At 38.9% G+C, this 15,202-nt stretch overlaps 1 pseudogene; it reads left to right on the forward strand.

Moving 5' to 3' along the window:
* Positions 1–11,972: 11,972 nt before the first annotated feature.
* LOC127133737 (uncharacterized) lies at positions 11,973–12,072 on the forward strand (annotated as a pseudogene).
* Positions 12,073–15,202: the final 3,130 nt, after the last annotated feature.

Here is a 15,202-nt window from a genome sequence, read left to right on the forward strand (position 1 = left end):
TCTATAATGAATGTCATAACATTCTGTTTTGCAATCAGACTGCAGGCTATGTGTCAAGTCTGTTGTTCTCTTCATAAATAGACTAGGAACAGACTGAGTTATAACAAACAAAATATAGTGTGCAGAAGGTAAAAACACCAGTAATTGTTAACCCAGTTCGGTACAACATTACCTACTCTGGGGGCATACCAAGCCAGGAAGAAGATCCACTATTAGCAGTATTAATTCAGAGTTAAACTCCTCCGTTTACAACTCTTCACTTAATCCCTACCCAACGCAATCTATACCTAGGAACTCCTAGATAGAAACCTCCAGTTTCCATTCCTATCACTACAAATACTATGTAATGTTTAAGCAACTTGAACATGTTTCAAAGCTTCGTTCAAGAACATAACAACTCTTGCCTACAGGCCTTGAGTTACAAATAATCTCATGCTTTCAAGCACTGAGAAACACTTGGTAACCTTCCCACAGGTTGGGAGGTTTACCTCACACATACCCCTAATTTTTACATTGTTTGAGGCTTACAAAACCTAGGTTACAATCTACTATTTATAACCTAACCACCCAACTGGATTTGGGCCTTCAGAAATCGCAGCAAATCTTTCCTTTGCTGTTACAGAGCTGGCAGAATTCTTCTGCTGCAATCAAGGTCTTCAATCTTTTATTTCCTAAAAGATCTCCATATTTGGGAACTGTATGTTCACCAAATATATTTACCAAATCTTCTGATTGAATCTTCAAGATCTCCACACAGGAGTTAGGATATTCACCAGATCTCCTAATTAATCACAAACCAAACCAGAATTAACTGATTCAGTTTTATACACATGTGAGATGTCACAGTCCCGATGTCGTGACATCTTACATGACATGTTGGTCCAGATGTTGAACTTCTTCATCCCAACATATTAAAACAACAGAGGTGATTACATTATTTGTTTTACTAAATTAATGCCAATCTTAAGGTACTGACAACAGTCATGCCAGGAATATGAACAAATGTCTTTCCCTGTTGGAGATCATACCATCCTTGGGAGAGCACTAAGGATATCCTAAGTATCTTTTCTTCGTTGTGAATGTTCACTTTGTTTAAAAACAGGTTATGAGAAATTTGTTTCTTCAAAACAATGATATTTTTTTTCAATTAAAACATGCAAAACATTTGTCGAATAGAAACAAAATAAGAGTGCAAATAATTGGATAAAAGGCTCAAATTTATTTGATGGAATGGTAGTCTGCAAATGTGATCGCGACTTTATGAGTCGAATTTGGGGTACAAACTGCAAGTGCACAGTTCTATCGCGTAGTTTTAAAAGATATCGATCCCACAGGGACTTATGAATCGATATACCATTATCTAAGGTTACTTCGTAAAGCTAAGGTGGATAATGTTCGATTGTTTGGGGGAAAAGCTAAAACTAAAAATAGAATCTAAATTAAATATTAATAAAGCGGATATCGGTATGTAGTTCGTCGTAATTAGGGAATCAATTCTTTGTCGGTTTCTTGGTTTCAAAATAAATCTTTTCAGTTGACTTTATTGATTAAAAGTTTTATCTCAAACTCTCGCTCTGTTGAATAAACCATGATTTTATGTTAATGTAACTATCACTTATAATTAAGTCAAAAAAACCATTTTTTGGAAGCAATACAGTCCATAGAAACTCTTTTCAAGAAAACACTGACCGTTTAAACACCCTTATCTCAAACTCTCGCTCTGTTGACTTAGGTTATATAATTAAATTCGAATGCTTAACTCTCGTCCTCACATTCAATCTTTAAAAATACTTTTTGGAAAATATTGGAATTTAATTAACTCTAAAACTTGCTCTCGCCCTGATCTAGAATTAATGTCTAATTTACACTGTCCAGTTAAAACCTCAAACTCTCGCTCTATTGATTTTAACTTCTTTATGTCTTTTACCTTCGTAAAAAAACCTTTGTTATTAACCCTGTAAATTGAGACCGTAAAAAGAGTGATTTTAATTTTAAATTTAATGAAACCGACTTAGATTTTGATTCCTTATTCCGCTTACTTTACATACCGATATCTAAGCGAATTAGCCAGACATGCTAAACAAACTTAAATACTTATCATGCATAAACAGACTCATCCCAGGCAGATAATATAAATAAATAATAAAACAAAGCATTAAATAATAATTAAAGAACCTGAATAAGTTAAACAGTAGTCTTGAATAAGTTAAACATTAGTCTTGAACACTCCACCACAAGCCGGTAGGATTTGTTCTTGGATTCTTCAATTAAACAACAAATTAAAATGAAGGAAATAAAAACTGGATTCTAACGTAAGGTTAGATCCGATAAAAAGGTACACAATAGTTTCCGGTGTAGAAACTATTGTGCGAAAAGAATTAACTAAATGCTAAAAAGGAAATAGAAATTGCAAGGGAAATAGTGTAAAACTCGTAAAAGCAATGCTGTAAAAATAATGCTTAAGTTGCTGGAAGAGAAAAAGGCAAAAGCGAAAACGGCAAAAGGAAAAATATGGAAAAAGCGTGGAACCCTTTTAGGTTTGGAAAGTGGCTATTTATATTGGTGCCTTGAGTAACTGCTTCCGCTTCCAAAGGTCTTCAACCTGCAAAGTACTTAGGCGCGGATATCGGCTTCAACTCTCCCTCAACGTCTCTGAAGCGTTCCTTGCGCCAAAAATGTAGGGGACTGGTGTGACACACGTCAATCCGTATTAGGTTGCAAGTGGATTTAGTTTAGAAGCAACTTGAGTTTAATCTTGACATCAACAACCACCGTCACAACCTAGATAACCCTGCCTTATGCAAATCAGTTCAAGTAATGCCATTATAGCTATCCTAGTTCCTTTACTCTTATTTCACCCGTTTTCTTTCTAGCGAAATCACATTAAGCCCTTTATCTTTTCGCGCACATAGTGGAGTAACCGGTTAGTGATTCTGATCCCCTTTTAGCTAGAAGTTCTGGTACATAAGTCGGATAACTTCGTTATTCAGTCCATTGCAAATTGCGGGGGATCGGACCGTAGTCCGTCCAACCAAGTTCAGCACCAGATACCTGCTGAACCAACTCATAATGGATCTTTCATCTTATGCTTTTGTATGATCTGCAACCTTTAGATTAAATGATCTGGTAAGGATCACCTAACTTAATTAGTGCATTTCCTGATATATTTATATTTTTTATGTTACTTTGGGAATCATTCACTTATATTCATCGGCCCTCCACGTAGTTTGCTATTAAGATGGTGCTGACTTCTTGAATAAACTACTCGGGGTTACTATAAAACTAAAAGTTCAAGGGATTGGTATAATAGGTACTTATCCTGATCTAACGTGTTGAGGTTCGTTTAGGGTGTTTGGCGGTAGTGGTCTTTGTCTTAATTCGTCTCAAGATCGATAAGGTGAGCAACCTTTATACTTATTGGGTGTTGAATTTTTGTTGTGGCTCATGGAAATTTGAGGGAATAGATAATAGAAATTTGTTCACACTCGGGACTTAACTTAAAATAATAGATTTTTTTTTTATATAATAATTAAAATAACAATGAAAGGAAAGGTACATACTTGAAAAATGGAAATAGAAAGAACATGGTTTCCCCCCCATACTTAAAATAAACATTGTCCCCAATGTTTTAAGGAAATGAAATATAATATGGAAAGGAAAAAGAAACTACAACTAAGGTTGCCTTCCGCCTCTGGTTCTTGGGCCAGGTGATCTCTGACGTAAGTCTAAGTTGTCGAACCTGCTGAACAACTCAGTAAACCGCTGGTCGGTTATGGCATTCCTAGCATCCTGTTGTTGTTGCATTTGACGCATCATCTGCATCATCTCGACATTCTGTGCCTGCATACCATCAATAGCATCCATGATGTCGTCGTTGGTTGCAGGCATTCTTCGTCGACGACGGTGGGAGGATGGGCCAGTTGCATTATCGGAAGGGTTGAGCGGGACGGAATGTTGTGCGGGAGGCTGATCACCTTGCTCCATTTCCTCAAACTCGTCTGTGGGCGGGTTTGCTTGTGAAGGCTCGGTGGCTTCGGGAGCATGTAGATCATAGAGGAGGCAGTTTCGGTTTGTGACATCGGTCAGGGCCATGTTGGGTAGGACAACGCTTGGGATGGCCTGGTTGTTCACCATAAGATAATATCCTCCTCCTACTCTATTCTTAATCATGCGGCTGGATCGACAGTAGTTGATGTCCATAAATAGGGGAGGTAGGGATTCTAAGGTTTAGAGTCGGTCCCCTAAGTTTAAGTCAAGTGCAATGGTGGTGATTAACCCACCAATTACAAAGGGTTAGCGGCCTCTAGCACATAAGGTGCGGATATGATGAAGTATAAAAGAGGCAGCGTTTACCTTAGCAGTCGGTTCGAAGACGCATTCGAGGAAGAATAGTTCTTTTGTGTTGACCTTACTGTTGTTTGGTCTTCCAAAAACTGTGTTTTGTAGGATCCGGAGAAAATATCGGATGGTTGGGTTATGTATGTGGGAAAGAAGGAGTTCTTCCCAGTTGTAGGCATCTAGACCGGATATTTTCTTAAAAAGGGTGGAAATGGCAACTGTGCTCCAGTTTATTTCGGGAGGGATTCTGGGGTAGACTTGACCTTCTGTGGGGAATTGTAGCATGGTACTCAATTGGTTTTGGGTTAAGGAGTACTCAGTGTTGAACATTCGGAAGGTTGCGGTGCCGGTTAAAAATTCATCTTCACCGGCGGAAGTGGTGTATGCGTATGAACTTAAGAATTCTAAGGTTAGGGAGGGGTATGTTGGTTGGTTATGGGTGCATAGAAAGGTTAAGTCGGCTTGACGGAGCATCCATTCGATACCTTGGAGTAATCCTAATTGGTGTAAACAAGTAAAATCAGGGTACCTGGTGGAGACGACGCCTCGCTGTTGGAAACGCTCGAATTGCTCCCTTTGATAATTTTCGTCTTCGGATCGGAAGATGATATTTCCGAAATTCTGATTTCCCGCCATAGTGATGAATGAATTTGAAGGAGTAATTTGGAGAGAAAAGAAATGTATTTGATAGGAGAGAATTGTTTGTGGTGAATGAAGGGAGGTTTTGATGGGTATTTATAGGAAAAGAATTTGGAAGTTGGAGAAAAAAAGTGGTTGAAAAGTAAATAAATGTGGGTAAATGTGAATAAATGGGGAAGATAAAAATTTAAGGGTGTAACGTTCGTCTCCAACGGCTATGTAACGTTCACCTAGTCAGAAAGGTGTTACGCTCGTCACAGGGGTGTGACGCTCGTAACAGGCTCTTGGCGTGCCATTCGTCATAAATTGTGTGATGCTCGTCACACATTCTTTTTGGCAAGGCTTCAGTAGCGTTCTACAGAATTACTTTGGTAATGGATTTATTGTTATTATTTTGTTTTGTTTTTAGATTATTTTATCTTGCTAATTAATTTATCTTGCATGCTATTCTACTTTGCATAATATTGCATGAATAATTCAATAGGTTATAGGCATCAACAGTAGAGAATATAATAGCTATTGCATAATAAAATTAAATAAATAGCTTCAATAAAATGATCATAATGTAATATTGGAAAGAACATTAAACCCTAGATAGCGAACATGAATTCAAATAACATTAATGAATAATCTAACTTAAAACTAGATAGCTAAGAAAAATAACTAAATTCTATCCATCTGCACGATCTCTGGCCGGAGGAGCAAAAGAGTTAACACGGTGTAGCAACTCGTGAAACTGATCTGTCATACTGCTCATGTATCCTAGAACTTCGTGTCTCATGTCAGTAAATTCTTCTCTGAGGGTGTCTTGTTCTGACATCAAAGCTTCAATGGCGGTGTTATAATCAGTTCCGGGCATATGATGCCGGAGGTCGGATATTGCTGATTCTTCGGTCTGAACAGGCTGAGGAGGAGGGTCAATATCATAATAGCCAGATGGTGTCTGAGGGTCAGATTCAGCATAAGGGATCCGGTCATTATGAATCTCATAGTCATCACAAATCTCATAGTCCTGGATGGATTCAGTGGATCTAGCAGGAGTGGGGGTTTCGTTCAGATTGTAGAGCCAGTTGTTGCGGTCATGAATACTAGTCCTAGGATCGGGTAAGGTAAATAGGCAAAGAACCTGGTTATTAATAATAAGCTCAAACTCATCAGATCCTAGGTTTGCTATAAACAAGGTGTTGAAGAGGAAGGGTATACTCATAGTAGTAATGCCACAAAAAGGGCTTAGGTCGAGAATTGACCGACGTAACCCGATAGCGTTACCAATCATGGTTATCAAACCGCCTATTCTAATGGGTGCTCGCTCATCTTGGATAAGGTGGTCTAAATTTGCTAGCATAAAGGTGGCACCGTTTACTGGACGGCTCTGAGAAGCACATAATAGGATGAAGAGTTCATCACGTGAAACTGAAGTGCTGTTTGGCTTCTCTTCAAATAAGGTGTGGGTGAGGATCCCATGGAAGTAACGGAAGGCCGGGTTATGAATGTTTCCAGGGAGAAACTCATGGTCCTCAGGTTCATCATTTCCAGTCAAACTACCCCAAAAGTGTTCAAGTTCTCTATACTCAAAAAGTTCTTCCTGGCTTACTGTGAATGTGTCAAAGGAGGTAGGAAAACCCAATAGGTTTGTAAAGTCTCTAATATTAAATTGGTACTCCATGTTGAACATTCTGAACTGGATAAAACCTCTGCTAATTCCTTTTCCATGGCTGGGTAGATAGATTAATGAGCTAAGGAATTCTAGTGTGAGTCTCCGGTAGGTGGCGAAATGTCTTAGGATAGGGGATGTCTCCCATCCTATCTGATTCAGCAAATACAGGACACTTTCTCTTAGTCCAAGGGCAGTCATAGCCCAATCATCAGCATATAAACTAGGTAGCATCTCTCTAGTGGCTAGTTCGTCAAACTTTTGTTTCTGAGCCATTCCTCTGAATTTGATACCCATACGATCAATATGTCCCATCTGGTTAGTGTTAGCTAGAGAAAAGAAAACATGAGTTTTAGTTAGGATTTGGCCAAATGCCGAAAGAAGAAAAAAGTTATTATTATTATTATTATTATTTTTTCTTTTGAATTAAAATAAATCAGGAATGAATACTAAACAGAAATTAAAAGAATAATTAAGGAAGAAATAGGAAAATGATAATAATAGAATAAGAAAATAATAAAATAATTGTGGGTTGTCTCCCACTAAGCGCTTTGTTTAAATGTCGCAAGCTCGACAAAGAAACTGTTAAGTATAATCTATTGATCCTGGGGGCATTTCGTCTAAGTGTAGGATTTGCGAATCTTCGTTGGTTTCCGCATAGTGATAGTGTTTTAGACGTTGCCCGTTTACAGTGAACGGTTCTGTGGATTTGCCTTTAATTTCTATCGCTCCACTGGGAAAGATGTTAGTGATATGAAAAGGACCTGACCATCTGGATCGTAGTTTTCCCGGGAATAGCTTTAGTCTAGAGTTAAATAAAAGGACTGCGTCGCCTTGCTTGAAGGTTTTCCTTGATATACGCTTGTCATGCCATTGTTTTGTTCTTTCTTTGTAGATTTTGGCATTTTCATAGGCGTCTCTTCTGAGTTCCTCTAATTCGTTTATGTCAAGGATTCTCTTTTCGCCGGCGACCTTATAGTTTAAATTCAGATTTCTAATAGCCCAATAGGCCTTATGTTCTAACTCTACCGGGAGGTGACAGGATTTTCCATAAATGAGTTTAAATGGGGTCGTCCCTATGGGGGTTTTATAAGCAGTTCGGTATGCCCACAAAGCTTCTGGTAATTTTAATGACCAATCTTTCCTTGAAGTGGCGACTGTTTTCTCTAATATTTGTTTAATCTCTCTATTGGACACTTCCACTTGCCCACTGGTCTGAGGGTGGTAAGGTGTCGCTATCCTATGTCTCACGCCGTATTTAAACAATAGTTTTTCGAGTACCTTGGATATAAAGTGCGATCCACCATCACTGACTACTATTCTTGGGATGCCAAATCTCGGAAATATTATATTCTTAAAGAGTCTAGTTACTACTCGGGTGTCATTTGTTGGAGAAGCTATAGCTTCGACCCATTTTGATACGTAGTCAACTGCCACGAGTATGTATTTGTTACCGAAAGAGGATGGAAAAGGTCCCATGAAGTCTATTCCCCACACGTCGAAAATCTCTACTTCCAAAATACCCTTTGGTGGCATCTCGTCACGTCTAGATATGTTTCCTGTGCGTTGGCATCTGTCACATTCCTTAATAGCCGCATGTACGTCCTTCCATATAGTTGGCCAATAAAAGCCGGCTTGTAGGATTTTAGAGCAGGTCTTGGATGTACTTGTGTGTCCACCATAAGGAGCGGAGTGGCAGTGTTGGATTATATTTTCTACCTCTTCTTCGGGTATACATCGACGGAAGATACCATCGGGGCCTCTTTTGAAAAGTAAGGGATCATCCCAGTAATAGTGTTTTATGTCGTAGAAGAATCGTTTCTTCTGCTGGTAGGATAAAGTAGGTGGAACTATTCCGACGGCTAAATAATTGACGAGATCAGCGTACCATGGTGTGACAGATATAGCTAAGGTGGTTTCTACTGGTTTGTCAGAGTTATTCTCTTCCAAAGTAGCTATAAGTTTATCGTACGAGAAATCATCATTAATTGATGTTCTTTCCGGTTCAAGGTTCTCAAGTCTAGAGAGGTGGTCTGCTACTACGTTTTCAGTTCCTTTCTTGTCTTTTATTTCTAAATCGAACTCTTGTAACAACAAGATCCATCTTAGGAGTCTAGGTTTAGCATCCTTTTTTGTTAAGAGGTACTTGATAGCGGCGTGATCAGTGTAAACTATTATTTTGGCTCCGACCAAGTAGGAACGAAATTTATCTAGCGCAAATACCACTGCTAGGAGTTCTTTCTCGGTAGTGGCGTAATTCATCTGCGCTTCATCTAGGGTCCTACTTGCGTAATATATAACGTGAAGCTTTTTATCCTTTCGTTGTCCTAAAACAACACCTACAGCATAATCGCTGGCATCACACATTATTTCGAATGGTTCATTCCAGTCGGGTGTCTGCATTATGGGTGCGGAGATCAATGCTTGCTTAAGCGTTTGAAATGCTTTTAAACAGTTATCGTCGAATATGAATTCAGCATCTTTCATCAATAGTCCGGTTAAAGGTTTAGTTATCTTAGAGAAGTCTTTGATGAATCGTCGGTAAAAACCGGCGTGTCCTAAAAAGCTTCGTACTTCTCTCACGGTTCTTGGGGGTTGAAGATTTTCGATTACCTCTATTTTGGCTTTGTCTACTTCGATTCCTCTGTTCGAGATGATGTGTCCTAAAACAATTCCTTCTTGTACCATAAAGTGGCACTTCTCCCAGTTAAGTATTAAGTTTACTTTTACACATCGCTCAAGAACTCTTTCTAGGTTTTCAAGGCATTCTTCAAAACTTTGTCCGTATACGGAAAAGTCATCCATAAATACTTCCATGATGTTTTCGAGAAAGTCGGCGAAAATTGCCATCATGCATCTTTGAAAAGTTGCAGGAGCATTACACAGGCCAAACGGCATTCGTCTATAAGCGAAGGTACCAAAAGGGCACGTGAACGTTGTCTTTTCTTGGTCATCAGGGTGAATTGGTATTTGAAAGAAGCCTGAATAACCGTCTAGATAACAGAAATGTGAATGTTTTGCTAATCGTTCTAACATCTGGTCAATGAATGGTAGAGGGAAATGATCTTTTCAGGTTGCTTTGTTTAGTTTCCTATAGTCGATGCACATTCTCCATCCCGATTCGATTCGTTTAGTTATAGTTTCCCCTTTTTCGTTTTCAATAACGGTTATGCCTCCTTTCTTTGGTACTACGTGTACAGGACTAACCCATTTGCTATCAGATATAGGATATATAATGCCTGCTTCTAATAACTTGGTTATTTCCTTCTTTACTACCTCACTCAGGATCGGATTTAGTCTCCTCTGGTGTTCTCTAGAGGTTTTACAGTCTTCTTCTAGCATGATGCGGTGCATACAAATAGAAGGACTTATTCCTTTAAGATCGGTGATGTGGTAACCTAGTGCGGTTGGATATTTTCTTAAGATATGTAGGAGTTTTTCTGTTTCGAGTCTTCCTAGGTCTGCATTGACTATCACAGGTCGTTCAAGTTCTGAGTCTAGGAATTCATATCTCAGATTTTTGGGAAGTGTTTTCAGGTCGAGGGTTGGTTTGTTAAGACATTGCATAGGGTCCGGTGTTATTGCTAAACATTGGTTAGATTTGTCTTCTACAAGGTAGTCGGATGATTTGTCTTCTTCTAACTCTGCTTCTTTTATGCATTCATCGATGATATCCATGAAGTAACATGTATCTTCTATTGCAGGTGCTTTCAAGAATTGGGAAAGAATGAACTCAATTTTCTCTTCACCTACTTCGAAGGTGAGTCGTCCTCGTTTTACGTCTATGATTGCACCGGCAGTTGCTAAGAACGGTCTTCCCAGTATAATGGGTGTAATATCATCTTCTCTAATGTCCATAATTGTAAAATCAGTTGGAATGTAGAATTGACCTATGCGTACGGGAACATTTTCAAGAATTCCTACAGGATATTTTATGGAACGATCTGCTAGTTGCACAGACATTTTGGTTGGTCTTAATTCTCCCATTTCCAGTTTCTTACATATGGATAAAGGCATAACGCTAATTCCGGCTCCTAAATCGCATAAGGCTTTGTCGATGACAAATTTTCCTATGTGACAGGGTATAGAGAAACTACCCGGATCCTTGAGTTTAGGAGGCATGTTTTGGATTATAGCGCTACATTCGGCAGGGAGTGTAACGGTTTCGCTATCTTCAAGTTTCCTCTTATTAGAAAGAATTTATTTTAAGAATTTAGCATATGAGGGCATCTGCGTAATAGCTTCGGTGAACGGAATTGTAACGTTTAATTGTTTAAGGAGATCAACAAATTTTCTAAATTGGCCCGCATCTTTGGTTTTAACAAGCCTTTGAGGGTAAGGGATAGGTGGTTTATAAGGTGGTGGAGGTACATAAGGTTCCTTCTTTTCTATGGTTTCCTTATTACTCTCTTCCTTTTCCTTAGGTTCACTTTCCTCAGTTGATTTTTTAGGGTTTTGGTTTTCTATCCTTGAATCAGATGGTCCTTCCACTTCCGTTCCACTTCTTAATATGATTGCATGAGCGTGGCTTCTCGGGTTAGGTTGGGGCTGTCCAGGAAATGTACCAGTTGGGGCAGCAGTAGGCGCTTGTTGTTGAGCTACTTGTGATATTTGTGTTTCCAGCATTTTGTTATGGGTAGCCAGGGCATCTACTTTGCTTGCTAGTTGTTTAAGTTGTTCGCCAGTGTGTACATTCTGGTTTAAGAAATCTTTATTGGTTTGTTGTTGGGAAGCTATAAAGTTTTCCATCATGATTTCCAAGTTGGATTTCCTAGGGGCGTTATTGTTAGTCATGGATGGGTTCGGTTTCTGATATCCTGGAGGTATAGCTGGGGCTTGATTTGGAGATTGTCCAGGTGCGTACAAAGCATTATTACTCTTGTATGAAAAGTTTGGATGGTTCTTCCAATTTGAGTTATAGGTATGCGAGTAGGGGCTTCCTTGAGCGTAGTTTACTTGCTCTGCTTGGAATCCTGTTAAGAGTTGACAATCCGTAGGAGTGTGGCCTTGGATTCCACAGACCTCGCAATTCTGAGTTATAGCAACCACGGCGGCTGGAGGTGATACATTTAAACTTTCAATTTTCTGGACCAAAGCATCCACTTTTGCATTGACGTGATCAAGGTTACTTATCTCGTACATGCCAGTTTTCGTTTGAGGTTTTTCCACCATTGTTCGTTCGGTTCCCCACTGATAGTGGTTTTGGGCCATGCTCTCGATAAGCTGGTAAGCATCAGCATAAGGTTTGTTCATTAATGCACCACCTGCAGCGGCGTCTATTGTTAACCTTGTGTTGTACAAGAGACCATTATAAAATGTGTGAATTACTAACCAGTCTTCCAAACCATGGTGTGGGCAAAGTCTCATCATGTCTTTGTATCTTTCCCATGCTTCGAAAAGAGACTCGTTGTCTTTCTGTTTAAATCCGTTTATCTGGGCTCTTAACATAGTTGTTTTGCTTGGCGGAAAGTATCGGGCAAGAAAAACTTTCTTCAACTCGTTCCATGTGGTGACAGAGTTGGAAGGGAGGGACTGAAGCCATCTTCTAGCGCTATCTCTTAATGAGAAAGGAAAAAGACGAAGTCGAATTGCCTCTGAAGTGACACCATTAGCTTTAACAGTATCAGCGTATTGGACAAATACGGATAAATGAAGGTTTGGATCCTCGATAGGATTTCCAGAGAATTGGTTCTGTTGCACAGCCTGCAACAGCGAAGGTTTAAGTTCGAAGTTGTTTGCTTCGATTGCGGGTGGAGCAATACTTGAATGCGGTTCATCTTGCGATGGGGCGGCGTAATCTCTAAGAGCACGAGCTGGTTCTTCCATCTCGGGTATCGAAGGAAAAATGTTTTTGAAATCAGGAAGATCTACAGGAGGGAGATTGTTTGCAACACGATATTCCCGAATTCGTCGTAGGACTCGGAGATATAGTTCGATATCGTTGATTCGTAAATAGAGCGGTTCGCCTTGTGAGCGAGTGCGTGGCGTACAAATCAACGAAAGAAAGAATAGAAGAAAAAGAAACCTTAGTCTCTACAGCGTAACGGAAGAGTTACGATATCGATTAAATAAAAGTCCCCGGCAACGGCGCCAAAAACTTGATCGCTCGACTTCGTGAGTCGAATTTGGGGTACAAACTGCAAGTGCACAGTTCTATCGCGTAGTTTTAAAAGATATCGATCCCACAGGGACTTATGAATCGATATACCGTTATCTAAGGTTACTTCGTAAAGCTAAGGTGGATAATGTTCGATTGTTTGGGGGAAAAGCTAAAACTAAAAACAGAATCTAAATTAAATATTAATAAAGTGGATATCGGTATGTAGTTCGTCGTAATTAGGGAATCAATTCTTTGTCGGTTTCTTGGTTTCAAAATAAATCTTTTCAGTTGACTTTATTGATTAAAAGTTTTATCTCAAACTCTCGCTCTGTTGAATAAACCATGATTTTATGTTAATGTAGCTGTCACTTATAATTAAGTCAAAAAACCATTTTTTGGAAGCAATACAGTCCATAGAAACTCTTTTCAAGAAAACACTGACCGTTTAAACACCCTTATCTCAAACTCTCGCTCTGTTGACTTAGGTTATATAATTAAATTCGAATGCTTAACTCTCGTCCTCACATTCAATCTTTAAAAATACTTTTTGGAAAAGATCGGAATTTAATTAACTCTAAAACTTGCTCTCGCCCTGATCTAGAATTAATGTCTAATTTACACTGTCCAGTTAAAACCTCAAACTCTCGCTCTATTGATTTTAACTTCTTTATGTCTTTTACCTTCGTAAAAACCTTTGTTATTAACCCTGTAAATTGAGACCGTAAAAAGAGTGATTTTAATTTTAAATTTAATGAAACCGACTTAGATTTTGATTCCTTATTCCGCTTACTTTACATACTGATATCTAAGCGAATTAGCCAGACATGCTAAACAAACTTAAATACTTATCATGCATAAACAGACTCATCCCAGGCAGATAATATAAATAAATAATAAAACAAAGCATTAAATAATAATTAAAGAACCTGAATAAGTTAAACAGTAGTCTTGAATAAGTTAAACAGTAGTCTTGAACACTCCACCACAAGCCGGTAGGATTTGTTCTTGGATTCTTCAATAAAACAACAAATTAAAACGAAGGAAATAAAAACTGGATTCTAACGTAAGGTTAGATCCGATAAAAAGGTACACAATAATTTCCGGTGTAGAAACTATTGTGCGAAAAGAATTAACTAAATGCTAAAAAGGAAATAGAAATTGCAAGGGAAATAGTGTAAAACTCGTAAAAGCAATGCTGTAAAAATAATGCTTAAGTTGCTGGAAGAGAAAAAGGCAAAAGCGAAAACGGCAAAAGGAAAAATATGGAAAAAGCGTGGAACCCTTTTAGGTTTGGAAAGTGGCTATTTATATTGGTGCCTTGAGTAACTGCTTCCGCTTCCAAAGGTCTTCAACGTGCAAAGTACTTAGGCGCGGATATCGGCTTCAACTCTCCCTCAACGTCTCTGAAGCGTTCCTTGCGCCAAAAATGTAGGGGACTGGTGTGACGCTCGTCACACCATGTGTGACATTCGTCACAGGAGTGTGCAAGGCGTGACGCTCGTCACAGCCTCTGTTACGTCCGTCACAGGCATAACACCTGTGTTCTTGTACTTTGGGCTGGGCTTTGATATTTGGTTCATTTTCTCTCCTTTTTGCACCTCCTTTTCTTCCATTTTTACTTGTGCTTCAAAATAAGCCACCTGAGACAAATAGGAAGAAAATACCGCGTAATATCTAATAAAATGAAGTGAACTGAAATAAATAATGATAAAATTTAATTGAATTAAGTCCTAAAATATGATATAATTTCATGTTATCAAAATGGCAAGACTCCATAGATCTTTACAAATTTGAAATTGGTGATATATATTGGAAAAGGGCTACATTGAACATAATGACCATTTCTCCACCAATTCTGAATTCGATGTATTCGAAGCTTCGGTTGATGACGAATGAGTAAGAATCTCTGACGGATGACAGTTGTAGAACAAAGTCTTGTCGGGATGCAGTTACTTGCCAAATCCCTAATTTTTGCCTAGATTTCCCCAGGATGAGGTACTCAATCTAGCGGGATACCTTTATTTATTTTTTCATGTCTCTAACTTTTGCCTGGACCACCCTTTCAGGTTTTCAATCCACCACGATGCTCATTTTTGCCTAAGCCGCCCTTTCGGGTTTTCAACTTAGCGAGCTATTCTGTTTTTTATTTCTAATCGAAGTATTTCTTGACTGCATCTGAATTCACAGGACGAGTGAAATCCTCCCCATCCATAGTTGTAAGTATCAAAGCACCACCTGAAAAGGCTCTCTTAACAACATATGGGCCTTCATAGTTTGGAGTCGACTTGCCCCTGGAATCGGGCATGAAAGACAAGACTTTCTTGAGCACAAGGTCACCTTCTCGGAACACACGAGACTTGACCTTTTTATCAAAAGCTTTCTTCATTCTTTGTTGATATAATTGACCGTGGCACATAGCAGTCAATCTCTTCTCTTCTATCAAATTCAGTTGATCATAACGACTCTGAACC

Source organism: Lathyrus oleraceus, chromosome 3, assembly GCF_024323335.1.
Source record: "Lathyrus oleraceus cultivar Zhongwan6 chromosome 3, CAAS_Psat_ZW6_1.0, whole genome shotgun sequence".
Taxonomy (NCBI): Eukaryota; Viridiplantae; Streptophyta; class Magnoliopsida; order Fabales; family Fabaceae; genus Lathyrus; species Lathyrus oleraceus.